A 12162-nucleotide genomic window follows, 5' to 3' on the forward strand; every position below is an offset into this window, starting at 1 on the left:
TTGGTACAGGTGTCCAGAGATAGGGACTAGCACTATCAAGTGGGCCCAACTGAGGTTTTACCTGAAGATGGAGCCAAAACCCAGTCTCTGATAAACTGTTGTGTTTTAAATAAATACAGGACACAAGATGATGGACAAAGGTATATTAAGGTTGAATTCGGCAATAGAAGGCATTGTAATAAGACAATAAAAATGTGGACACTTAACTTTAGGGAATAGGGATGAAGATTTGTTTCTCACAGCTTTGTGTGCACAGAGGATCTATTTAAATTAGAACACACTCTTGAACAATGTCATAAGTCTACAGATGCATAAATGCCAACTGAAGAGCAGACATCTTCCCCAGTGAACTTCACAAATATATTATGTGGTGTCCTCATGAAATCCACAATGTTGAGTCTTAACTGTAGCAACAAGAAACAGCTGTCCTTGTTGCAATTCATGCAGGGTTCCTGTACACTTCAGGTGACGGTGGAGGCTAGGTAATGGATTATGCTTAAGTAGTCCACACATACTGGGGAAGGTTTCTGTAATGCTCATGTTCCATGGACACCTGTATTTCCTGACCTGTTCACTTTGCACCTGTACGGAGACTGATGTGCAAGCATTGAGAATCATGTAGGCTCTATCCAAAATGATCCTCCAGTTGTAATTTTATTAATCTGTTTTAGTGCATACCTGGTATATTATCTAGTGAGCACATTTTCTATATGTGTACTATCTTCATAAAGAACCAAAACTCTAAAAATTTTGTACTAATCCAGCCAGAATATGTTCAATTGTTTGCTTAATAACTGAGTTGTGGATTGTTTCTGTAAACAACCTGTAAAAAACCAAAAAATCTTTTGGGTTCAGATGTGGATAATGCTTAACAGGAACAGTAATATCCAAATTCAGATGGAAACTGACTTGAGCAAAAACTTGCTCTTGTAACATCTACTGTACCTGTACAATGAATGTCCCCCAGAAAGAATGTTCTTCAAGGTGAAGTAGGGAAGTTGACATATGCAATATATGACAAATTAATCTTGTTTGATGTACCCTCTAAAATTAAGGCATGAGCCCCCTCAAAAAAATTCTCCAGACAAAAGGTCACAGCATTCTGCTGCAATTAAAATATCCATGAACTTCACAGCTGATGTGTGCTTTTATAGAGAGCTTTCCCACAAAGATGTTTGATTTTTTAAGGAATTTGTTGAATGTGGTATACTGTATGAATGACAATATACACAACTGTGTCATACCTGACTACTTGGATGAGCTGTTCAAGTGTGCCAACTGTTTGAAGTTACTGCCATGAACCAGTTCTCAAGATGAAACTGGATTGTCTGGCTGTGAGATTACAAGGATTACTGTGATGCCATGCAATCTTAGAAAGGTACTAATATTTTGGAAAATACTATATCCATCATGGTGGGGAGTAAGCTGACTGGAAAGAAAGGGAGAAGGTTCTGAAATGTTGGTACTAATATACTAGACTACTTAGCATTACATCTTAGAAGACATAATCTTCAAATTGAGACAATTCTTTCATTAACATTTCCTGGAAAGAATTAGATTTGGCACAATGTGTCCTGGCAGGGAGTCTCCAAATATTGGGCTTATAATTCATGTGGCTTATAAGCAGTTTGTAAAGAAGAAATTAAGTATTATCTACTTCTTGTAAAGGTACACATTCTGTGACCAGAGATGGCCTTTAACTTTCATTAAAGGATAAATCGGTGAGAACTTGAAAGTTAGAAATGAATGGGGCCCAAATATAATTGCATCACACCTAATTCTGTGGTGTTAATAGAGACTCTCTGACTAAAAAAATAAAATATCATGTTTTATGTAATATAACTGCTTGTAACAACATAAAACTTTGCTTCCTGTTGAATATATGTGACTTGCACATGATAATGGAAGTTAAAATTTTCATTTCAAGACCATGAAATTCTGGAGATGTGGCTTGTATTGGGAGAAATATGTGTGTGTGTGTGTGTGTGTGTGCATATGCATGTGTACTTGTGTGATGTTTACTGACCTGAGCAAGAGCAGGTGAGACTTGCTGAATAAATCAAAGATTTTTCCACTTGTCATGTTTGAGCAGACAAGTTTTCTTGAACCCTGCCAATATAGTGGAAACTCCATTCCATGTTCCTAAAAATGTTTTTTCTTGCAGAATTTCAATGAACCACACCAATATGTGTTCAGTTTCCTCCATTTAAGATTTTTTAGTTGAGTGTTCAAATCAACTCTTAAAGAAACCTTGAATGGGTAATTTTACCAGTAACTTTATGAAGCGAATTGGTCATCATGAATGTCTCTTAGGCTTTGATATATTCAGTTGCTCAATTTGATGTAGTAATAACTGATATTTCTGTAATGTTATTCATACAACCAGTTTATAATGATATGGGAGCAATTATGTCGGCATGTTCTCAGTACAACTAAGTCTTCCTCAGGTTCCTATGAAGCCACTGTTTATGTGCAGCAGGCTTCATTATGTCTCACAAGACTGATCTTTTGGTAACACAAGTTTCAGTAAAATTATCAGTTTTGCCAATGAATTCAACCCAAAATCAGTTCAGTCCAGCCAATATTTCATCTTTTCCTCACAAATAATTCTTTAATATCTTTATACCATTTTAGATTATAAGAGTGGTGAGAATTCATACTGTACCATCTGCTTGTTTACTACATCCATGTTCCATTTCCTTCCTGCATCATTTCCTAACCTACCATACAATGGCTTGCTATTATGTGCCTATAATATTTAGATTTTCAGTTTCTCAGGTAACAAGTGTTTGTTAAGGAACAGGTCTATTAGCATCTGGGATGAGAATATGTTTGGAGAATAATTTCTGTGGGTGTGATGGATTGAGAAGAATAATTTGTGCCTTGTAAAATACTGCTGGAGCCTGAACTGATTGAGAGGCCTGGACTGTGGGCCTGTTACTGGTTACCTCTATCCTGCACTGTGTAATAAAAGGTAAAACCTCAATATGTGAAGTTTTGGTGCAGGAATAAAATTGTGTTCCTTTCTTGAAATGTTCTTGTGATAAGTTGTGCAAAGCTATAAAACAACTGAACTTGCCAAATGCAAGATAATAACTACCTCTTTTGTTATCTGCATTGAAAATGTCCTGTAAAGAAATATATATCATGTGTATGGACTTTGCAGTTTCATTACACCCTTGAACAGTGAACCATGCTTCATATCTTGGCAGTAAATTATAATTCTGAGATTTCAGTTAAGTTTAAAATTTGTTCCACTTCATTAGAGCATAACAGTATGGAAACTGTAGGATTTGTTGTCCACGAATGAATGTATGAGGGGCAGACCTCGGCCCTTGCACCATGACCTACAGTGGTCTGGAAGAATGGGTCACCATCTTCAGAGTAACAGCTGAAATCAGGTGATAAGGTGGCTCTTTGTCATCTACTTTCGCACCAGTTTCTTGGCCTATTCTTTTACCCTGAAGATGTGACATCGTTCCTCCAAAATGTTGGTTGACTTTGAAGGCACTACACCCAGAAGACAGAACTCTTCCACATGAGAGGTGTTTCACTGTACAAGAGTGTCACAGATGACCCGTTTATCCCATTTCATGTTTCCTCTGGGTTCTTTACTTTTACAGCTGCCAGTGGTCAGTGTCCATCTCTGACACATCATCACATAACAAAATAAACGGTTAAATAAAGTTTCACATAACCACATCACTAGAGAACGAAAATACAGGTTTGTGTTTTGAATACAACCAGCAGTAGAGGATAACTGCCTTGGATTAGAGCTACAGCAGTGGCTGAAGAGTTATATTTACTCTTGGATGTGATGCTCTTCATCAGAAGTTCACTGGAATTCAGATTAATGTACTGTTTCCATCTCCAGGATTGAAGAGTCAGCCAAAAATCATCTGGCAGGTAGGGCTCTGAAGATAGAAGCACATTCCTCTGAAACTGTTGAATTTCTGTGGGACTGCAGCATCAGATCCTAGGAGATGACTTCTATAGTAAAAGTGAATAAAATGTAATAACAATGTGCATTCAATGAATTAAGGCATTCAGTGTATTAAATTATATGTGGAAAGCTTTCAGTTTAATGTTTCATGCTAGTAGAAATCACATTTGGCAGGAGATGTCACTAGTGCATAATTTATCAAAGGCATTTTCTCAGGAACAGTATTCAGAATGACTCATCATATCAAATCCAGGGTATCTTTTTAACACCACCTACAACCTGGTGGATGCACTTCCATCAGCCTCCCCTTTGACAACACTAAACTTTCCACTTGCATTTTTCATTAGGTCCATAGATCCTTGCAGAGGAAATCCCTGGGGCTTTTTTTTTTTTACATTTTATATTCTCCAGAACTGCAGAAAGCAGCCAAAATTGCTTTGGATATAGACAATTGAACAGTCCGCTTTTGGATCGCTCAATGTACTCTAGGATTCACACACCAAAACTGCCAACTTAGATGGGAACTCGGCTGCATTTCATTTCAGTTTCAAAGTGTTCACGGTGGAAGGGAAAATGATGGTGAATGAGGGGAGGAGGTACTGGAGTTGGTAGGAATTAAAAGCTGGGGATTGTATTGATAAGGTGGCACTGGGGAGCTGGAGAGGATGAGATGATGGGAACATTAAGGTGTTGGTATTAAAGAGGTGGAAGTTATGGTCATAAGGGTAAGTAGGTGATCAAGAGGGATTGAGAAATGGCGAGAGTGCGCTTGGGATAAGGAAAGGGGTCAGAAGATGGTTGTAATTTCAGTGCTTGATTATGTCAACATTCGTTACTAATGCTGTTTAATAAATAAAGAACAGGAGGCTAGGGACAATTGTAAAATGAGTTTAATAATTTGGTTCCTATACCAGACATTACAATGGAAATATAAGAACTCAACGAAACTCCATTTCCAAGGAGTAAGTGTGAATTCAAGCTTTTTGTGAAGAACTATGGAGAATGTTTTCAGCATATTCGGCAATCTGGATTAGTTTTATATGCAATGTGTTTAGGTTATAGTTGCATCAATTCTAGTATTTCAAATCTTGTTGGCCCAACATAACAGGAGCAGCCACCGACTCCACCATGTGTAGGACAATACAGTTTTCTGGAGTCTAACTCCACATAGTTTAGAGAGTGAATATGGAGGCTATGTACTCCTCAGGAACATCATATGTATATGAAGCACACAGCATTTATGAGCCAGAAGACAATATTCTTTATAGTTACCTTTCTGAGAACCTCAAATTCAACATTTGCAGGCCACCTGAATGGAATGTTCCTGCACAATAAAAGAGACATTAAATGGCCAGCAGTGCAATGTGTCATATTTGTTGATATGTAAACTTTGAAATAAGTGTTTGGAATAATTGCTAAATGTATAAAAAAATGAAATTTATTTGCTTTTTCTCAGGCCACATAATTAGTGTATGCTTGTTGTACATGCATAAAATTGTCTTGGACTGCCTTCATCCTATCCACCATATTCAACCCTCTACCCTGTGCCGTACGTCCAAGGTTTTATCGGTGAATTACTGGAGAGACGAGTCCCCAGATTCACTTGTACAAAAATATTTTTAGGAAGAGCACTGAAAGCAATAGGACTTCATTATTGAAGCGTCATTTTTATACCTCAGCAACAAATCGTGCAGGAGTAACCCGGAATGAAAGAACAGCACATCATTTTTAATCTTGGCTTTAGATTGGGGGGGTGGTGAATGGTCATATCACACACCTGTTGATTTTCCATTGGGGAAGCAATCGTCGGTACCAATTGTATAGGAGTCTTTAGTAAATGTACATTTGGACGTATGTTTAAATTAAATAAGGCCGTTTAACATTTGTGTAGGTGTGAAACTTGGTCTTTGACATTAAGGGAGGAACATAGACTGAGGGTGTTTGAGAACAAGGTGTTGAGAATATTTGGACCGAAGAGAAATGAAGTGACTGGAGGTTGGAGAAAACTGCATAATGAGGAGTCAAGGAGGATGATGTGGGCAGGGCATGTAGCACGAATGGTGGAGACGAAAGCATATAGGATACTGGTGGGAAACCAGAAGAAAATAGACCACTGGGAAGACCAAGGCGTACGTGGGTGAACAATATTAAAATGGATCATCGAGAGATGGGATGGTATGGATTGGATTGATCTGGCTCAGGATATGGACCGGTGGAGGGCTCTTGTGAATACGGTAATGAACCTTCGGGTTCCATAAAATGCTGGGAAATTCTTGAGTAGCTGCAGAATTTGCAGCTCCTTCAGAAGGGTTCAGCTCCATGAGTAAGTAAGTAAGTAAGTAAGTAATTTTAACGTTTCCCCCAACGAGATAATGTATGAATAAGGGGTGGGCCTTCTTGGCCTTTGCACCGCGACAATAGTAATCTATTGTGCCTCCTGCCAAAGAGATATGTACGACAGATGGTTACTTAGTGTCACAACCATTCTGAGGAGCACTGAATCATACGGTTTGACCATTATGATCATTATGATCCCCTGGTATGCGTTAAGCAACGCGTGGTTCACGTGGCTCGGGGATGGGTAATCGGAGACATAGTAAGGTTAGTAAGCGTAGATTATTGCGTTTGGTGTGTGATCGAAGCTCCTGAAATTAAGGAATATGCTGTGCGTGTCTCATCACATCACGTTTCGAGGCAGATTTTGTTCCGTCACCTGCATACCGTAGGGTTCATTTTACTACCTTAGACTGTGTAAAGTTAATGAAGCGTAGGGCTTGGGACATACAAATTTGTAGCATACACAACTAAGTATGTTTTATGTTAAGTATCAAGGTCAGTTCAGAGACTGCCATGTGGTTTTGGTCTTGTACTATAAAAATATTTTAATCGAGATAATAACCAAAGAATGATGCCTGATTTTTCGTACATATTTTGTTTCTTTAGGGTTAAGGACAAAATTATATATGCTGGTGTGTATATATAGGTATACTGGTAACTTAATGCACATCATAAATATAGTGAATGCTTTATGAAACTTAAACATATATAAAATGTTTTATACTGATAAACTCTTTGTTACCTGTGTGCTCTAATGGGGACTGCTGGGTAGGAAACCTGTAGACCACAGAGAATTCTGGCTTGAGAGAGGTTCAAGGCATGTGGGTGTTGGGGGGGGGGTGCATGTTGAGCTTGGGTACCTTCGTTAGAAATAGAATGAAGGTAGATGGGATATGAAGAAACATAAGGCTCAGGATGGTTCTCAAACTTGAATGTTGTGGTTCCACGATCTCCTAAAATAATACAGTAATTTATGCACTCCTCTCATGATGTATGGTGACAGCAGAAACATAAATGACTACACTCGCTGTGTAACTACAGTAATCAACAAAATATTGATATACAGTGATGAACAATGTCAGAATTTTTTATCAATTGCAGCTACATTTCGCAACTTATATTGCAGTGGAGCATGTGGTAGTATAGTTGGTTGAGGCACTATGCTACAAACCGGAACGTCAGGAGTTTGATTCCCAGTCAGATCATTGGATTTTTCAGTTGACTTAATACTTCCAGCCACACTATGGCCCTGGGGTCTACTCAGCCTCTAACAGAAATGAGTACCAGGCATCTTCCTGGGGAGTAAAGCGCGGACGGCGCATAAGGCTGACAACCTCACAGCCATCTGTGAGCTGATTGTCTAGAAAATGTGGGAGCCTTGACGTCCCACAACCCTATGGGCCTCCACGGCCTGTTACAGGGATACCTTTACTTACTTTGACCTATATTAAAGGTTCTTGGCTTTCTGACTTGGCAGACCTGTTTGTCAGTACAGTTATGGATTATTTTAAATAATTCATGAGAACTCAGTAATCCCAGCTATTTATAACTCATAGTTTGAGAAACCCTGGCAGAAGGAACCCCATGTTCCTCTACTGAAAGTTTTGGGAAGCACTTTAATATATACCATATCATTGAGTGTTCCAGTTGCACTGCGTGGGGCTGTCACCATGAATAGGATAATTTATTGTTAGTGAAGCAGTTTACAATCCTCTTTTGTGGTTGATGCCCTTTGTTGACAGAAGCTTGCTAGTATCTGTAAAGATACTACTGTGCCTGATGATAAAGATTCTCAACTGTGGCCGGAGTGAGGAATGTTCCAGAAATCGTACCCTCTGCACACACACACACACACACACACACATCATGAGGAGATGTGAGGTTTTCACAGCAGCAGCTGTAAGGATTACAGCCTCCAGCTGACATTTCAGAGATCTCCCATGTGTCCATCATCAGGGTCAGTATCAATGCAAGGGGCAAGGGGCGAGTTTGGTTATGTTAGCTTGAGTGGACGTTACAAGATTTTAATTAATTACTAATATTCGGTAATATTTACATACTTTGAGGTAGTGTGATATGTTTGTAATTTAAAAGCTTAATGTGTATACTGTGATGATTTTTTTTTATATGAATTTGTTCAGTAAGCAGGAGATGAGGGTACTTGACAAATATTGCTCATCATACATCTTCGGGAATATATAAATTTGAATCATATAGACTCTTATTAGAAGTGCAGAGGCTGCAGTTCTGCAGTTGGGGTATGGTTGAATGTGTCTGTGCTTGAGCTCCAAGGTGGTTGTAAACATAAGCCTGTCACTGTGACCAAAAGAATTAACAGATTCACAGTTAGTATGCTGTGGGGCCGCGCCATAGCTCAAGCGGTTACTTGCTGGCTTTCCACTGCGGTGGCCTGGGTTCGATCCTGAGTCTGGTCAAGTGGGATTTGTGGTGGACAAAGTGGCGCTGGGGCAGCTTTTCTCCAAGTACTTTGGTTTCCCCTGCCAATCTTCATTCAACCAATTGCTCCACAATCACCCTCACCTATCATCTGAGGCTGCTAGAATAGGCCAGAAGTGGCCGCAGTGCAAGGGACTTAGTCCCACCCCAGTAGCAATAAAAAAATAGTATGCTGTGGATTGAAACAGATATATCATGTGATGACAGAGATATAGTTGTTGATTTTATGTGTAAAATAATCAGTACTCTCAATATTTCCATGATTTATTCTGACCATCTTACAGTGCATACATATGCACTGTATAACACATGCAGTCACAGGAGCAAGACACAACACAAAGCACAATACACACATGAAAGTAGGAAGAATACTCCAATAGAAGAAGATAGGTGTGACTCGCGTATTGAGATACGACATAAGGATGACAAATCCTGAACAGTTTTAATATTTTTAATATTTAAAATTTATCAATATATATGATGAATATATATTTTAGTTATTTTAGTACAAAGACAACACGNTTAAATGATTCGTTATTTGTTAGAAGAAAAGATTAATACTATTACAGGTATTTATGAAACAACACTTCACAGTATAGATTAGTTTGTATTTGGTTCATGAAATTTGGTGTTGTAGGAGAGTTTAAAGTAGGTATAAATTTTGTGTTGAACACTTCTCTGTATTGGTAAGTATGAGCTTGGTTACAGTGAACTGTAAGTAATGAAGCTTCACTGTTTGAATTCAGTGCCAAGTATTATCATGCAGGAATGTTATGTAACCATAATTTTTTGTGTCAATGCAAGCCACACAGAAGTCTTACATTTTGTTGAAATTAAAAGTGGATCAAGTTTGATTGATTGATTGATTGATTTATTTCGTCACTGTAGATCATTGTACATTATATATGACAAGTCAAGTTAATTCTGAATATTAACAATTTGATATATAAGTAGATTAAAATTACAATAGTTACAATTTTACTGCTGATTACAATTTAGAATTACTTAGATTTTCTTATTTGTGGAGAATTTGATGGAATGAACATTGGCAGGGGAAACCGAAGTACTCGGAGGAAACCTGCCCCAGCGCCATTTTGTCCATCACAAATCCCACTTGCTCAGATCACAGTGGTGGGAAGCCAGCGACTAATCGCTTAAGCTATGGCGTGGCCTTAGAATAATGATATTGATAGCTAATGTGATGTTCTCAGCAGATTGGTGCCCTTCTTGATGGCCTGGTATTCTCTATCTCTCTCTAAGCGGCCTACGTAGACGTCCCTCCATCTCATGATGTCCTTTCTATCACATCCAACATGGTGTCTTGATTCCTTTAAGCAGAAGAGAACTGCGCAGTATACATTCATAGCATGCTGGTATAAGCTCAACAAGTCACTTATTCTTGAATTATCTGGTAATATTGATGTTAACTAGGATTTATCCCCAAACAAGAAGAATTCATCTATACTATAAAAACAATGTTCAAGTAGAAATGTTTTCAAAGTCTTTTTAAATTTGTATAGTGCTGGTATGTCCTTTATATATTGCGGCAAGTGGTTTAAAAGACGAAGTCCAATATTATTGAAGTTGTTTTTACACAGACTCGTCCTACATGGAACTATGAATAAGTTGTCTTTTTTTCTTGTATTGTGTGAGTGTACTGCTGAATTAGTGATGAAAACATTCAAGTTGGATTTCATGTAAACTAATATTTCATATATATACAGACTTGGTAGAGGTAATATATGTAACAATTTAAAATATTGTTTGCAGCTGGTTGTTTTTTGTATTTGCATTATAGTTCTAATAGCTCTCTTTTGTATCATAAAGATCAATTTTGCATTCGCTGCATTGCCCCAGAATATCAATCCATATGATAGCAGGGATTGAAAATACGCATAGTATAAAGCAAGAACAGTCTCTAATCCTGATACTTTTTTGACTATTCGCAAGCCAAAACATATTTTACATAACTTACTTGCTAGTGTTTGAAACCGTACATACAGATTCACATGCAAATCAGAACCTGTTTTTTAATGCTATTCATGTAATTGTTTCAGGCCTGTGACTCACCAGCAGGAGACCTCAAGTGACTCATCTGCCATAAGAACAAGGAGCTGTTGCTGTGCAGTTGTAGCAAGCAAGTTACAGCATTTCTCTGACATCCATTTTTCTGCCCTGTCATCCATGCTTGGCTCTTTCAGATAGTCTTTTCTCTTGAGCTTATGCCACAAAAATCTGGTCATGTCAAGACTGAAGTGAAAATCTGTGCCTGTCAAGACTGAAGTGAAAATCTGGTCATGTCAAGACTGAAGTGAAAATCTGTGTATGTCAGGACTGAAGTGAAAATCTGTGCATGTCAAGACTGAAGTGAAAATCTGCATGTCAGGACTGAAGTGAAAATCTGGGCATGTCAAGACTGAAGTGAAAATCTGCACGTGTGAAGACTGAAGTGATAATCTATGCATGTCAAGACCGAAACATGACGGGAAGATAATATTACAGTATTACAGGAAGAAATGTCAGTTTGATGTGTGTGGCCATGTCAGGCTAATACTCATTTATCCAACAAACTGCCTCTCTTGCTTTACTATGTTTGCATGTAGGAGGGTAATGCATATGCATGATATCATCTGACTTTGTGGCTTGCTTTGATGCTGTCTGTGTGCAGCATCGGTTACTATTCAGTTGCTGTTGTTTGTTGCCACTACATGTTTCGACCTAACTGATGGTCATCAGGTGTACAGGCTGTTGTGAGCACAGAACCTGCTGCTCACTGTGATGCTGTTCTGTTTCTGTAAATGTAGAGGCCTCGGATTGCATCTGGTTATGTGGGTTAGTCATCTGTTTTTGGTTTAGGTGTCCTTGAGCTGCTGGTGTTTGCCATATGGTTTTGTTGGCTCTGGTTGTGTTGAATGTTCTTGCTGGGGCAGGAATTTGTTCTGTTGATGGCCAACTAGTGCACAACAGACATGGGCAGCTCAAGGACACCTAAATAAACAACAGATGGTTAACCTAGATGCAATCCAAGGCCTCCACATAACAGAAACAGAACAGCATTACAGTAAGCAGCAGGTTCCTTCATCACAACAGCCTGTACACCTGAAGATGGCTGTCAGTTAGGCTGAAACATGTAGTGATGACAAAGAGAAAACTATGAGAGAATAGTAACCGATGTTGCACACAGATGGCATCACAGCAAAACGCAAAGTCAGATCTAAGCAGTGTAACAGGATGCTGCAATACAACATTATGCTTGATATCAGTTTATGTGAAGTTCATTCATGGACTTCTGGCTTATGGCATGGTTACCAAAGGTTTCTGCTGGTCTGTTGAAGCCAGGGGCAGTATGCTCTCTGGTAACCATCTACCAGGCAACACAGTGTCATAACTTAGGAGACCAGAATAAGGCTTTCCACCATTGCAAA

At 38.7% G+C, this 12162-nt stretch overlaps 1 long non-coding RNA gene across 2 annotated transcripts; it reads left to right on the plus strand.

Moving 5' to 3' along the window:
* The first annotated feature begins 6487 nt into the window (after positions 1-6487).
* On the plus strand, positions 6488-11037 carry LOC111863601. Of its 2 annotated transcripts, none has more exons than XR_002842632.2 (3): positions 6488-6544; positions 8023-8237; positions 10795-11037. It is a non-coding gene; the product is annotated as an uncharacterized LOC111863601 (long non-coding RNA). The 2 variants fall into 2 exon arrangements; XR_004512920.1 differs by lacking the exon at positions 6488-6544 and adding an exon at positions 6560-6775.
* The last annotated feature ends 1125 nt before the right edge of the window (positions 11038-12162 follow it).

Source organism: Cryptotermes secundus, unplaced genomic scaffold (assembly GCF_002891405.2).
Source record: "Cryptotermes secundus unplaced genomic scaffold, Csec_1.0 scaffold57, whole genome shotgun sequence".
Lineage (NCBI taxonomy): Eukaryota > Metazoa > Arthropoda > Insecta > Blattodea > Kalotermitidae > Cryptotermes > Cryptotermes secundus.